The sequence below is a fragment of the Hypanus sabinus genome, chromosome 9 (genome assembly GCF_030144855.1).
Source record: "Hypanus sabinus isolate sHypSab1 chromosome 9, sHypSab1.hap1, whole genome shotgun sequence".
NCBI lineage: Eukaryota > Metazoa > Chordata > Chondrichthyes > Myliobatiformes > Dasyatidae > Hypanus > Hypanus sabinus.
The window spans coordinates 132939572-132953114 of NC_082714.1; the positions used below are offsets into that span (position 1 = coordinate 132939572).

At 40.7% G+C, this 13543-nt stretch overlaps 1 protein-coding gene across 2 annotated transcripts in view; it reads right to left on the bottom strand.

Moving 5' to 3' along the window:
* The window catches only part of LOC132399817 (collagen alpha-1(XIV) chain-like), a 180386-nt gene extending 174786 nt beyond the window's left edge, over positions 1-5600 (bottom strand). For both annotated transcript variants that reach the window (XM_059980600.1, XM_059980599.1), the window contains exon 1: positions 5479-5600. The gene's annotated coding sequence lies outside the window, so the exon portion shown is untranslated. The remainder of the gene's footprint in view (positions 1-5478) is intronic.
* Between the last annotated feature and the right edge of the window lie 7943 nt (positions 5601-13543).

Genomic DNA, 13543 nt, shown 5'->3' on the forward strand with positions numbered 1-13543 from the left:
GTGGTTAAGAAGGCCTATGGTGCATTGGCCTTCATCAATCATGGAATTGAATGTAGGAGCTGAGAGGTAATGTTGCAGCTATATAGGACCCTGGTCAGACCCCACTTGAAGTACTGTGCTCATTTCTGGTCACCTCACTACAGGAAAGATGTGGAAGCCATAGAAAGGGTGCAGAGGAGATTTACAAGGATTTTGCCTGGTTTGGAGAGCATGCCTTATAAAAACAGGTTGAGTGAACTCGGCCTTTTCTCCTTGGAGCGACGAAGGATGAGAGATGATCTGATAGAGGTGTATAAGATGATGAGAGGCACCGATCATGTGGATAGTTAGAGGCTTTTTCCCAGGGCTGAAATGGTCGCCACAAGAGTGCACAGGTTAAGGTGCTGGGGAGTAGGTACAGAGGAGGTGTCAGGTTTTTTTTAACTCAGAGAATGGTGAGTGCGTGGAATGGGCTGCCAGCAACAGTGGTGAAGGCGGATACGATAGGGTCTTTTTAAGAAATTTTTGGATAGGTACATGGAGCTTAGAAAAAGAGCTTAGAGGGCTATGGGTAAGCCTAGTAATTTCTAAAATAAGGACATGTTTGGCACAACATGTGGGCTGAAGGGCCTCTATTCTGCTGTAGGTTTTCTATGTTTCTGTGTTTCTAATGTTTACATGATATTATATAGTCACATTTCGGATAGAATTGAATAGACTGTATTGATTGGAGTGTGGTTACAAAGATATTAACAATGAAATCAGTTTGGATGGATTGAAGCAAATTAAAAACATTATGAAAAGATCCCAACTTTCTCTAAACTGATTGTTTTATTTTAAATCAACCCTCCCCTATATTGATTGATGCCCTGTGTTGGAGTTAACTGTTTGTATTATCTTCTCTTGAGAATCAAAGGAAAACTCTGGTTAGCATCCTGCATCTATACAATCAAAATGCATTCCTACTTAGCATAGGTAGCACTGCCTAACTACTGTGTGGTACTGATGAGGAAAGCTGATTTGTACTCAAACACCATGATGATTATCCAAAGTCCTAGACTGAACCAGGGTTGAATAATCAGTCACCCATCAGATAGTCTAAGTAATGCAATTGAAGAAAGAATAACTACAATCTTCTGTAAGTCTCCCACAGTTATTTGTCAGCTGTCATTAACAGAACCGTAACCTTAGGGCATTGTCACTGGTTGAAGATCATTTTAAAATGGACTGATTTTGAAGAAAGGTGATTTACCAATAACCTTGACAGGTTAACATGCATAAATAGCACGGTTCATGACATCACCTGCTCATAGTGCAGTCACAAAAACTTTTTGTTCTTTTGTTATAGAAAAACATCCCTAAAGCCCTCAATCATGTTGATTGTTTTACAACAGTCCTACTCCTCACACTCACAACCTCTCCAGGCACCTGTGCAGACATTACATCTCAGCTTTTGCAATGCAAATGGGTATTTGATTTACGATAGTCATGGAAGTATATCTGCAAGGTGGACAGCATATTTACTTTAAGAAAATGACCAGCTTTAAAAGCATTCTACATAGATACTCAGATATAAACTTGCAAGCCAAAGTTACTGATCCCAAATACAGCATGTTCCAGCAAGTGCCTCTTAATTACATATGTATGTATAAAAAATATTGCCAAAGTCAAACTAACATAACAAAGAAGTTGACAGATGTCTGAATGAAAAATAATATGGGTTTAAATCATCATGATGGAATATCTCAGTACGGAAGATAATCATTAGCTCACAACTTGCTCAGTGGTATTTTTCTCTAGTGTGGAGTGCAAAAAATGGGGTGTCTTCCTGTCAAAGCAACACATTCTAAATGCTGGAGGAACTCAGCAGGACAGATGCTCGGGGAAATGGTCTCCCAATCCACATCGGGTCTCACTGCAATACAGGAGGTCACACAAGGAGCTCTGAAGCTGCACAAACTGTGGTCTGCCATTCAGGTAGTCCGTTATCCGGGATACAATGAAATGCCAATCTGCATTGAACAAAGTTTTTCACCCTGTAATGAAGGCTGTATGCTATTGAAGGCACTTGAGAAATCAGAAAACATGATCCTTACAATGCTATCCTGCTTATCTAAATTGGAGTAGGCTTCTTTCAGCAGGAAGACACTGAGGCTGTCTACAAGAAGGGTCAGAGCTGTCTCTATTTCCTGAGGAGACTGAGGTCCTTTAACATCTGCCGGACGATGCTGAGGATGTTCTACGTGACTGTGGTGGCCAGTGCTATCATGTTTGCTGTTGTGTGCTGGATCAGCAGGCTGAGGGTAGCAGACACCAACAGAATCAACAAACTCATTCGTAAGGCCAGTGATGTTGTGGGGATGGAACTGGACTCTCTGACAGTGGTTTCTGAAAATAGGATGCTATCCAAGTCACATGCCATCTTGGACAATGTCTCCCATCCACTCCATAATGTACTGGTTAGGCACAGGAGTACATTCAGCCAGAGGCTCATTCCACCGAGATGCAACACTGAACGTCATAGAAAGCCATTCCTGCCTGTGGCCATCAAACTTCACAACTCCTCCCTCAGACTGTCAGACACCCTGAGCCAATAGGCTGGTCCTGGACTTATTTCCACTTGGAATAATTTACTTATAATCATTTAATTATTTCTGGTTTTATTTTGCTATATTTCTACTCTATTCTCGGTGGATGCAACTGTAACGAAACACAATTTCCCTCGGGGTCAATAAAGTACGTCTGTCTGTCTGTAGATGACACCATTGGTGATTCCAGTGTGTTACTGATATGCAAACTACTGGGGATTAAGGGCTGATCTGACCAGGAATCAGAGCCAGGACCAGCTTCTCCAGGGTCTTCATGATGTGTGAGGTCAGGGTCATTGGACAGTATTCATTCAAGACTTTCAGCTGGCCTTTCTTGGGTACTGGGACCACACATAATGCTTTCTACGCAGTTGGGACCCTTTCCAGGCCGAGAATGAGGTTGAAAATGCGTTGGAGAACTCCACACATCTGCTCAGCACATTCCTTCAGGACCCTGTGGTTCACACCATCTGGTCTCAATGCTTTTCCATGTCTGAGTTTCTCCAGAGCTTGTCTCACCTGCTCAGTAGTGAAGGTGAGTCCATCATGACCGGAGAGTTGGTGGAAGTTGGGTGCTGGGGAGGTGTAGATCAGGACGACATCAGTTGGTAGTGGAGGCGTAGGACAAGGGGATACAGACAGTGGTAGCCTGTGTTGTTCATCCACATGTTGAACTGGAGGGGGTAGGAGTGAGGAGGGAAGGTGTTGGTGCTGAGGTAGCATTGGGTGCCTCGGTACCTGGACTGGTGTGCTGAGGAGGGTATGAACAGGCAACTGTCAAACCCATTGAAGAATTGGTTTAACTCATTAGCCCATTCACAGCTGCATTCTGAGGCTCTAGGGCCAGGCTGACTGAAGCCAGTGAATGTTCTTCATGTCTTTCCACACCTCCCATCTACTACTCTGCCCAAGCTTGTTCTCCATCTCTCTCCTGTATTCTTCTTTAGTCACATTGATCTTCTCCTTTAGCTCCCTCTGCACGTGCTTCAATTCCTCCCTGTCTCTTGAGGCTGAGAATACTGGTGACCCATAGTTTGCTGTTAGGGAAGCAGTGAACAGTTCTTGATGGTATTAAAGTGTACTATGTTCCATCAATGAAAGAGGTTAACATGAGTATTGAGGAAGTAACTCGAGTATGTAATCAAAACTTCCTCAAAAAATAATCTGACTGATTCATGGAAATCCTTGACCAGGACCAATCAAAAAGAGCAACTGGCTTCCCAGATGGCACTCTAAATCCCCAAATCCCCCAGAGAGCATGTAGAAGTCTAAAGAAAATAATAAAAGGAGTGCACCAACTCTCTCTATTTTCCTGCTCTATCCAAGCTCCTTTTGAAGATCAAACAGAGGCTTCCTCGACGAATTCAGATGCCACAGAATTGGAGAGCAAGTAAGGTGTCATGTAATTTGGGAATATTTTATGGTTCCACTCCAACATGAAGTATCCTTGCATCGACTGCAACTTCAACAACTAGAGCTATATTGCCATCGGTGATCATGAAATTTGTCCCCTGTCAATGCAGTATCAAGTCAAACTAAAACTTAACCTTCTTCTAGAGAGGGGTCACATCTGGATGTAGAGTTATTCCTGCATTGCCTAAAAGCAGTTACAAAATAATCTCAGTGATAGAAAAGTTACAGTTACAAAAGGTTTTTTTCCCATTTGGCAAAACAATCTGTATGCTGGAAAAGCTCAGTGGGTGAAGCAATATCTGTGGAAAGAAAGGAAACGACTATGTTCTGGGTTTTGACCCAAAACGGCATCAATTCCTTTCTTCTCACAGATGCTGCTCAACCCATTGAGATCCACAAGCCAATTGTTTGTTGCTCCTGCTTTCAACATCTGCAGAATCTTCTCCGATGGGTTCTTAACTGATTTGTAAGAAACCTAAATTTTCACCAGTCCATAATCTCTATATAATAAAGAAATTATTACCATGGCAGCATAGTAGCATAGTAATAAGCACCACACTTTACAGTACAGGAGACCTAGGTTCAATTCCTGGCACCGCCTGTAAGGAGCTTGTACAGTCTCCCCATGAACACGGGGGTTTCCTCCAGGTGCACTGGTTTCCTCCCACAGTCCAAAGATGTACCAGTTGGTAGGTTAGTTGGACATTGTAAATTGTCCTGTGATTAGGATAGGACTAAATCGGGGATTTGCTTAATGGAAGGACCGGAAGGGCCTAATCCAAGTGGTATCTCAATAAATAACTAAGTAAAGGTTATCATTTCTCTATTAATGTAGTTTGTCTCTTACTTAAGCAAAATAAATCAGCTATGTCTAGGAATGTATTAGTTATATCTACATTACAGTACTGAGAAGCACTCACACAGCTGTGATGCAGAAAAGATTAGAGCAGACCTATTAAACTACTCTTAATCATGATTGAGAATACAGGGGGCTGTGTATAGCACCGGTCCATACTTGGTCAAGGTAAAATGTTTACTATTAATGAGAATAAATTTAAAGTCACACATATGAAACTTATAAAGATTTGATTCAAGGTGTTTGTGGTCAAACCTTTGAGGCTGAAAGTAAAACAGATATGATCTGAAGTTCAGTTCCAATACTCAAATATTGAAATATTAGGAATAAACCACTTCTGCACTTTACCTGTGTTTATCTCTGTCTGAACGAAACTTGGCTCAAAGAAACAAAGAAATCCAAGATTTAATCATGGTGAATATTTTTTGTTTTTAGATCGCACATCTTCAAAACTGTCATTTAAAATATTCTTTGAATCTTCTGGCGTTGATAAAGTATGGACCGGTGCTATACACAGCCCCCTGTGTTGGACAGATGTTAAATTCCTAGACTCGTTACGGGGGAAGAATGTATTGAGCAAAGGGAGGTTCGACCTGCGGCATCCACTGGCCATCACACTTCCGATGCTACAGAAACAAATACCTGGTTTTCCCTTCACGATGGGAGTTCTGCCAGATCACACCCGCCCTTCGCCGTATCTTTATCGATGGTGTATTCCACACACTGAAGAATAGTTTATATCCACAACGTTCAGTCAGATTATAAATTATAACTGCGAATTTCAGGGGTGTGTCATGAGATAATACTAAGCGCGGATCAGCCCCTTGGTGACGTACCTACTCCACATTAACTCTTACACAACTCTCAAAGCAAAGTGTCCCGACAAAGTTTGTTTCCAATTAATTGCAAATCCAAAATAAAACTGAGAAAACCGCTAAAGTCTAACAATGTGTTGAAGATAAGAACTTATATATAGAACACCAGGAGCTTTATGAGAATGTCAAAACATTCCAATAATACAAATTGAATAATTCCATCATGTAGTTAAATACTTACAGTATTTACACTTTTCAGAAGAATAAGTTAAAGCAGATATGTCAGTCCCCAGGTAAGTAGGCAAACTGGATGGAATGTTTATAAACGCAAATATCTGGACTATTTTTAAAAACGATCATCCTTCTCCGAGTCTACAGTGACCCGTGGAGCTAAAACACCAACTAAAATTAATTTTAAGAGGTCAACCTGATGTTAACGTCTTCAAGTACTTCAGTTAGTATGTCGTTCGTTCGTTGGTTATGTGCCTTGACCTATGTCGTGGGGGACAATGGTCTTTCCATAACCATGATTGTTCTTGGTAATTTCTTCTACAGAAGTGGTTAGAAATTGCCTTCTCCTGGGCAGTGTCTTTACAAGACGACTGATCCCAGCCATCATCAATACTCTTCAGAGATTGCCTGAGGCAGTAGTCGCATAACCAGGTCCCACAGCCCCGGTTGGGGGTGTGGGGAGCGCTTAGCTGGCTACAGCTGGCGGAGGGAGGGAGCGTCTTACACCTCCTTTGGTAGAGACGTATCTCGACCCCGACACCGCGTGCTTCATTAACGTGTAGAGAACTTGCTGACCGGACAGTTAGGTAGTACCTAAATTTAAGCATAGATAAAGCTGATCATCCATATTAGTAGGAAAAAGTAGAAATATCACCAACACTATTTAATTTTTTAAAAATGGAATAGAAAAGCAACTGGAAGCAAATCTGTAGTCATTAGAAGCGGTATTGCAGGTTAATTATGGAAACGTCGTCAATTTCTCTCGGCACATATGCTGCTGGACCCAATGACATCCACCAGTGTGTATTTTTTCCTTTTGCTCCAGGTTCTAGCATCTGCAATCACTTGTGCCTCTAATTATTTACTTCCAGGGTTACTGGAGGATCACTGTGAAGCTATGTTAAATTTATAGAATCATCGAAAACCTACAGCATAATACAGGCTCTTCAGTCCACAAAGTTGTGCAGATCATTTCCTTACCTTAGAAATTTGGTAGGATTACCCATAACCCTCTATTTTTCTAAGCTCCATATTCCCGTCTCGGAGTCTCTTAAAATACCCTATCCTACTCACCTCCACCACCGTCGCTGGCAGCCCATTCCACATTCCAAAAAAACTTACCCCTGATATCTCCTCTGTACCTACTTCCAAGCACCTTAAACCTGTGTCCTCTTTCAGCAACCATTTCAGGCCTTGGAAAAAGGCACCGGCTATCCACACGATCAATGCCTCCCATCATCTTTTACACCTCTATCAGGTCACCTCTCATCCTCCATCTCTCCAAGGAGAAAAGGCCAAGTTCACTCATTCTATTCTCATAAGGCATGCTCCTCAATCCAGGCAACAACCTTGTAAATCTCCTCTTCACCCTTTCTATGGTTTCCACATCCTTCCTGTAGTGAGATGACCAGATCTGAGCACAGTACTCCAACTGGGGTCTGACCAGGGTCCTATATAGCTGCAACATTACCTCTCGGCTCCTAAACGCAGTACTACGATTGATGAAGTCCAATGCACCATATGCCTTCTTAAACACAGAGTCAACCTGCACAGCAACTTTGAGTGTCCTGTGGACTCAGACAAGATCCCTCTGATCCTCCACACTGCCAAGAGTCTTACCATTAATACTATATTCTGCCAACATATTTGACCTACCAAAATGAATCTCTTCACACTTATCTGGGTTGAACTTCATCTGCTACTTCTCAGCCCATTTTTGCATCCTAGCAATCTCCTGCTGTAACTTCTGACAGCCCTCCACACTATCCACAACACCCCCATCCTTTGTGTCATCAGCAAACTTACTAACCCATCCCTCCACTTCCTCATCCAGGTCATTTATAAAAATTATGAAGAGTAAGGGTCCAGAACAGATCCCTGAGGCACACCACTGGTCACCAACCTCCATGCAGAATATGACCCGTCTACAACCTCTCTTTGCCTTCTGTGGGCAAGCCAGTTCTGAATCCACAAAGCAATGTCCCTTTGGATTCCATGCCTTCTTACTTTCTCAATAAGCCTTGCTGAAGTCCATATACACTACATCTACCGCTGTACCTTCATCAATGTGTTTAGTCACATCCTCAAAGAATTCAATCAGGTTCATAAGGCATGAGCTGCCTTTGACAAAGCCATGCTGACTATTCCTATCATATTGTGCCTCTCCAAATGTTCATAAATTCTGCTTGTCAGGATCTTCTCCATCAACTTGCCAACCACTGAATTAAGACTCACTGGTCTATAATTTCCTGGGCTATCTCTACTCCCTTTCTTGAATAAGGGAACAACAACTGCAACCCTCCAATCCTCCAGAACCTCTCCCATCCCCATTGATAATGCAAATCCTCCTCCCTTACCTGACACAGTAGGCTGGGGTAAACCTCGTCCAGTCCTTGTGACTTATCCAACTTGATACTTTCCAAAAGCTCCAGCTTTCCTAATATTTACATGCTCAAGCTTTTCAGTCTGCTGTAAGTCATCCCTACAATCGCTAAGATCCAATTCCACAGTGAATTATGTAGTGGGAGTTTTGACAGGTTCGACTTCTACTGCAAAGTTCCATTCTCTCTGATATAAATAGACAAAGAACTGAAAATGTTGCACAAAAGATTTACAAAGTCAGTGCCAGGACAGCGAGATAACAACTCCCAGAAAAGGCAGAAATGTTTAGGAACATGCTTTGTGAATAAAAGGCTTATATATAGATTATTTTAACATTTTGAATAATAATGGAAATGTACTGGCCATACACAAAACATTATTGCTGCTCTAAAACTCTTCAGTCAGAGAGGCTTGAACATGTTAACACAGAGTAATTGATGCAGTATTTTAGATGCCTTCAAATTGAAACTGGAAAAGTGTAATAGTACAAACATGAGAAAAACTACAGATGCTGGAAATCCAAAGCAACACACAAAATGCCGGAGGCCTCAGAATGCCAAACTCAGCAGGCCAGACAGCGTCGATGGAAAAGAGTAAGCAGTTGATGTTTCAGGCCGAGACCCGAAGTAAGAAAAAGAATATTCGGCTATGCGAGGGATTTGATGGGATAAAATTGGCCAATTAGTTTATTATTGCCACCTATACCAAGGATATATGAAAATCTGCTGTGCACACCACCTATACAATTCATTTCAATGCAACAGTGCATTGAGGCACAGTAGTGCAAGGAAAAACAATAACAAAGTGCAGAATAAATAACAGAGTAAGTGCAGTGCAGGCAGACAACAAGGTTCAAAGCCTTAACAAAGTACACTGTGAAGTCGAGAGACTTTCTTTTTGCACTATGGGATGACTCTATAACAGTGGGATAGAAGCTGTCCTTGAGCCAGGTGGTACACACTTATAGGCTTTTGCATTGGCTATCCCATTGAAGGGGGAGAAAAGGGTAGATGTACAGGGATGAGACTTACATTAAGTAAAATCTTCAATATACTCTAATTAAGCTAAGGAGCATGCCTCTGTGATGTGCATTTGTGCAATTCAATGTGGTTATTTAGTATATCTTAATTTTAAATATTGTGTAATTAATCCAACAATACTCTGGTTAAACATCAGCCAATCTGCAACAGAATTGTTCTAGTTAAATGAAAACGTGTTGGAATCATGAACAGGAGAAGGCATGGCAAAATCTCAGGAAAGTGCTCACTAAAGAACCTGTGTTGAAATTCTATGATGCTGAGATACCCATCAAAATCTCATGTGATGCAGGCTTAGGGGCAGTATTACTCCAGAAACATGGTAAGGAATGGCTACCAGTGGCATATGCATCTCCTTCATTATCTGATCCAGAAATGAAAAGTACGCCCAAATTGAAAAAGAATTATTCAGTATTACGTTTGCTTGCGAGAGATTTCATCTGTTTGTGTCAGGGCAATCTATTGATGTTGAAACTGATCATAAGCCTCTAATTGCATTGTTTCACAAACCTTTAAGTGACTGTCCTTTGCAAATTCAGCAAATGATGATCAAATTGCAAAGATATTTTTTGAATGTGTCATACACACCTGGAAAATTCATGTACACAGCTGACACACTTTCCAGAGCTGTGGATCCAACAACAAGACAGTCACAGGGATGCTGTTGATGTTCAGGCATTTGTTGATATGATCATATTGACTATACCTGTTGCTCCTGAGAAGTTGGAATTGGACAAAATTCTCAGTCAGGTGATACAAGTGGTGTTGTATGGATGGCCAGATAATGAGCATGAACGTATCTCAGAAGTCCAAGAACATTGGAACCACAGATCAGAACTTTCTGCTGTGGATGGGATACTGTACAAAGGCAGCAGAATTGCGATTCCTAAAAGTCTCCAAAAAGAAATGCTTGGAAAAATTCATGAAGGCCACCTAGGAATTGAAAAGTGTAAGAGAGGAGCATGGGAAGTGATGTTTTGGCCCAGGATGAATCAAGAAATTGCGGAATTGGTGTCTTCTTGTCAAATATTCCTTAAATACCAACATAGCAACCCTAAGGAGCCACTGCGTCCACATCCTAGTCCTCAGAGACCTGATCAGAAGGTAGGCGTTGATCTGTTTGTAACTGACAACAAAGATTATCTATTAATAACAGGATACAATGAGTATCAATCTGAAGTGTGTGGTCTGAGCAGAACAACTGCAGAAAATGTAATTACATGCATGAAATCAGTTTTTTCCAGACTTGGTGTACCTGATGACGTTTTCACAGACAATGGTCCACAATTCAATGGTGAATGCATGAAACATTTTGCTCAGGAATAGGGCTTTGTTCATACAACATCTAGTCCGTTTCCCCCTCAGTCCAATGGGTTAGTTGAGAAGTCAGTAGGAATTATCAAGAAACTGATGCACAAAGCAAAAGATAGTGGAGGTGATTTTTATAAAGCTTTGTTAGCCTATGCCAGTACTCCACTTGAATGTGGATTTTCACCTGCTCAGCTCTTGATGGGATGCCATTTGAGATCCAATCTGCCAATAGACGAGAGCCTTCTGAGTACAGAGGGAGGAGAACAAGTGAAAAGTTGGAAAGATGAACACAAAGCAAAGCAGAAAACATACTTTGACAGACGTTCTCATCCATTACCTGAACTGCACCAAGGAGATGAAGTAAGAATACAAGACAAAATGAACACATGGACACAGAAAGCTACAGTACTTGAAGAAGTACAAGCCAGATCATACGTGGTCCAAACAGAAGAAGGAGCAGTGTTAAGAAGAAATCGCAAAGACCTCAAGAAAGAGTCAACTTTAGAGTTTCAGTTAACTGATGCAGACCAGACAAAACATGGAAATAACAATGAAACACAAGAACAGTGTGAACCACTTAGAAGGTCTACTCGTGTTCATAAACCCCTGAGAGACTGATAGAGACATGTTAAATTATGCATTTGCTCTGGTCATTGTTGCTAATTGTTTTTCTTTTTAGGGAAAGAAAGATGTGGTAATATGACGTAGAAGAACGTGATTGGAGAGAGTTCTGAGCATACGCAGGAATGTTAGAAAGATCGAGAAACATTGTATTGTAAGAACGTGGTGGTTGCTGTTAAATAAAAGTTCTATTCTTCCAGAATATGGTTCTTTATTAGTAACCCATGTTACGTACAAATATAAAGAACACAACATCTACCATTACTTCTTTTCAGACATATTCAACACTGTGGGAACTGAGACAGGGAAGTACATCAGCTGAGACAGTGGTGAGGAGATAATCAGCAGGTGATTCATTTGACCATGTTTAGCCTATTAATTCTTGGCTTCATTGGCTTCAGATTCAGTGCTGAAGAGTACCACCCCCTCCCAATGATATCTATTCTACACCAGTCCATCCCCACATTTGAGATGACAATAGAGCAGGGAGTGATCATAATAGCTTGTTGCTTGATGAGTTTGGGAAAACTCTAATTCACAAGTGTTCTTGTGGATGGTTTTACCAAGGTTAAATGAGCTTCTTGTGGCCTTTCTCATGTTTTTGTATATTTTAGTTGATGCTGCCTAGCTTGCCCAATCTTTTTTTCTCCTTATTCTTTTTTAATCAAGATTAGTTACAGCTGGGAGATTTGCCAAAATATTGCAAGAGATTGTTGACAATTAAGTTTGTTGTGGATTGAGCTACATGGGGAGAGAATGGCTCGCTCATTTCCCTCCTTCATGCACCTCCTTCAATGCAACACGGACCTCCTCCCACTTTCTAGCTCAGGCTGCTCAGTCTGTAGCCAAGGCCAGACACCCATAAAAACTTTGTAAGTAAACCACCTACCCTTTGCTGCCTGGTTTTGGTAGTTTGCAATATCCCCTAATTCACTGGTTGTGAGTTCACTTGCCATCATGATTCAAGTTAAAACCAAAAAGCTTCTTTCCACAGTAACACACATAACATATTGGAGGAACTCAGCAGGTGAGATAGTATTGTGGAAAGGAATCAAGAGTTGATGTTTTGGGCTCTGAGAACCTTTATCATTATTTTGCTCTCTGGATGCTGCTTGACCTGCTGAGCTCCTTCAGCATTTTGTGCGAGCTACTTTGGATTTCCAGCATCTGCAGAATCTCTTGTGTTTATGATTCTGTCCCCATTGCTGCCTTTAAGCCCACAGGTCCTCTGTCTCTCCTTTTACACGCATGGGGTTGCCTTTAAACAAAGGACTTCTATCTTCCACACTGACTTCAGGCCCATGAGGCCACTGTCATCCACGCAGCTTTTAAAGCCATAGGGCCTCCACCCTCACAACTCGCAGAGCTTCCAGCCAAAGAACATTCACGTATTTGATGGGCTTTTGGCAATAATCAGAAAGAATTTTAGCGTTTTTGTCACAAATTCAATTACGTAAATTTGTCATATGTCATGGTGGGATCATGATTCTTGTTTATGAGTTCAGATAAGATACCTGTCCATACAACCACGATGCTACAGAATATTAATAAGAAGTTTTTTTTTAAATAAAACTCTCAATTAGATGAACAGTGCTTACAATTAACACATAAATTAAACTAAAATTTATCCAAATTAAGACCATTTACCTCCAACCTCATTCTAATGCCAGTCAAAAGCCTTACCTGCAAATTTAACAAAGATATTTAAAGATTTCATTCTAAATTTTACTCATTTCAGTATCTTGCATTAATCTTTCAAATTTATATGTGCTTTTGCACAACCATCCTTCATCCTTCAGATGATCGGTGCATTAATGATTAACTCAATAGATCTTACCAAAGGAATCAACAGAGATGAACAATTAGTCATTAACTGACATTTATTTATTGATTCTTTTTGTATGACACAATTAATGGTAGTTGAACGTTAGACATTCAGGTATAATTAATGCAAGAATAGATATACTGAAGATGACAGTGTTCAATCAGCTGTGTGAACATTATTCAAAATAAGCTAGGCATTATTCATTATAAAATAAAATTATCCTCAATATGCAAGCTGTTTGTTAGGTTTCTTATATACTTTGATGAACAAAACTATACAATATGTTTGTAATGCATTTTAAAAGCTAGTTACCTTACCTGTATGTTTAAGCTAGCAATTTAGGTCTTGCTTTTAAAAAATACAGTACCTGCACACCTTGGGGAGCATTACAAAGAAAGTCAGTCGATTCTTTTACAATGATTTATTCCGTGGAGCTAAAATCAACTGCATTCTCGTAAATATAACTCAAGATGACACAGTCAAAA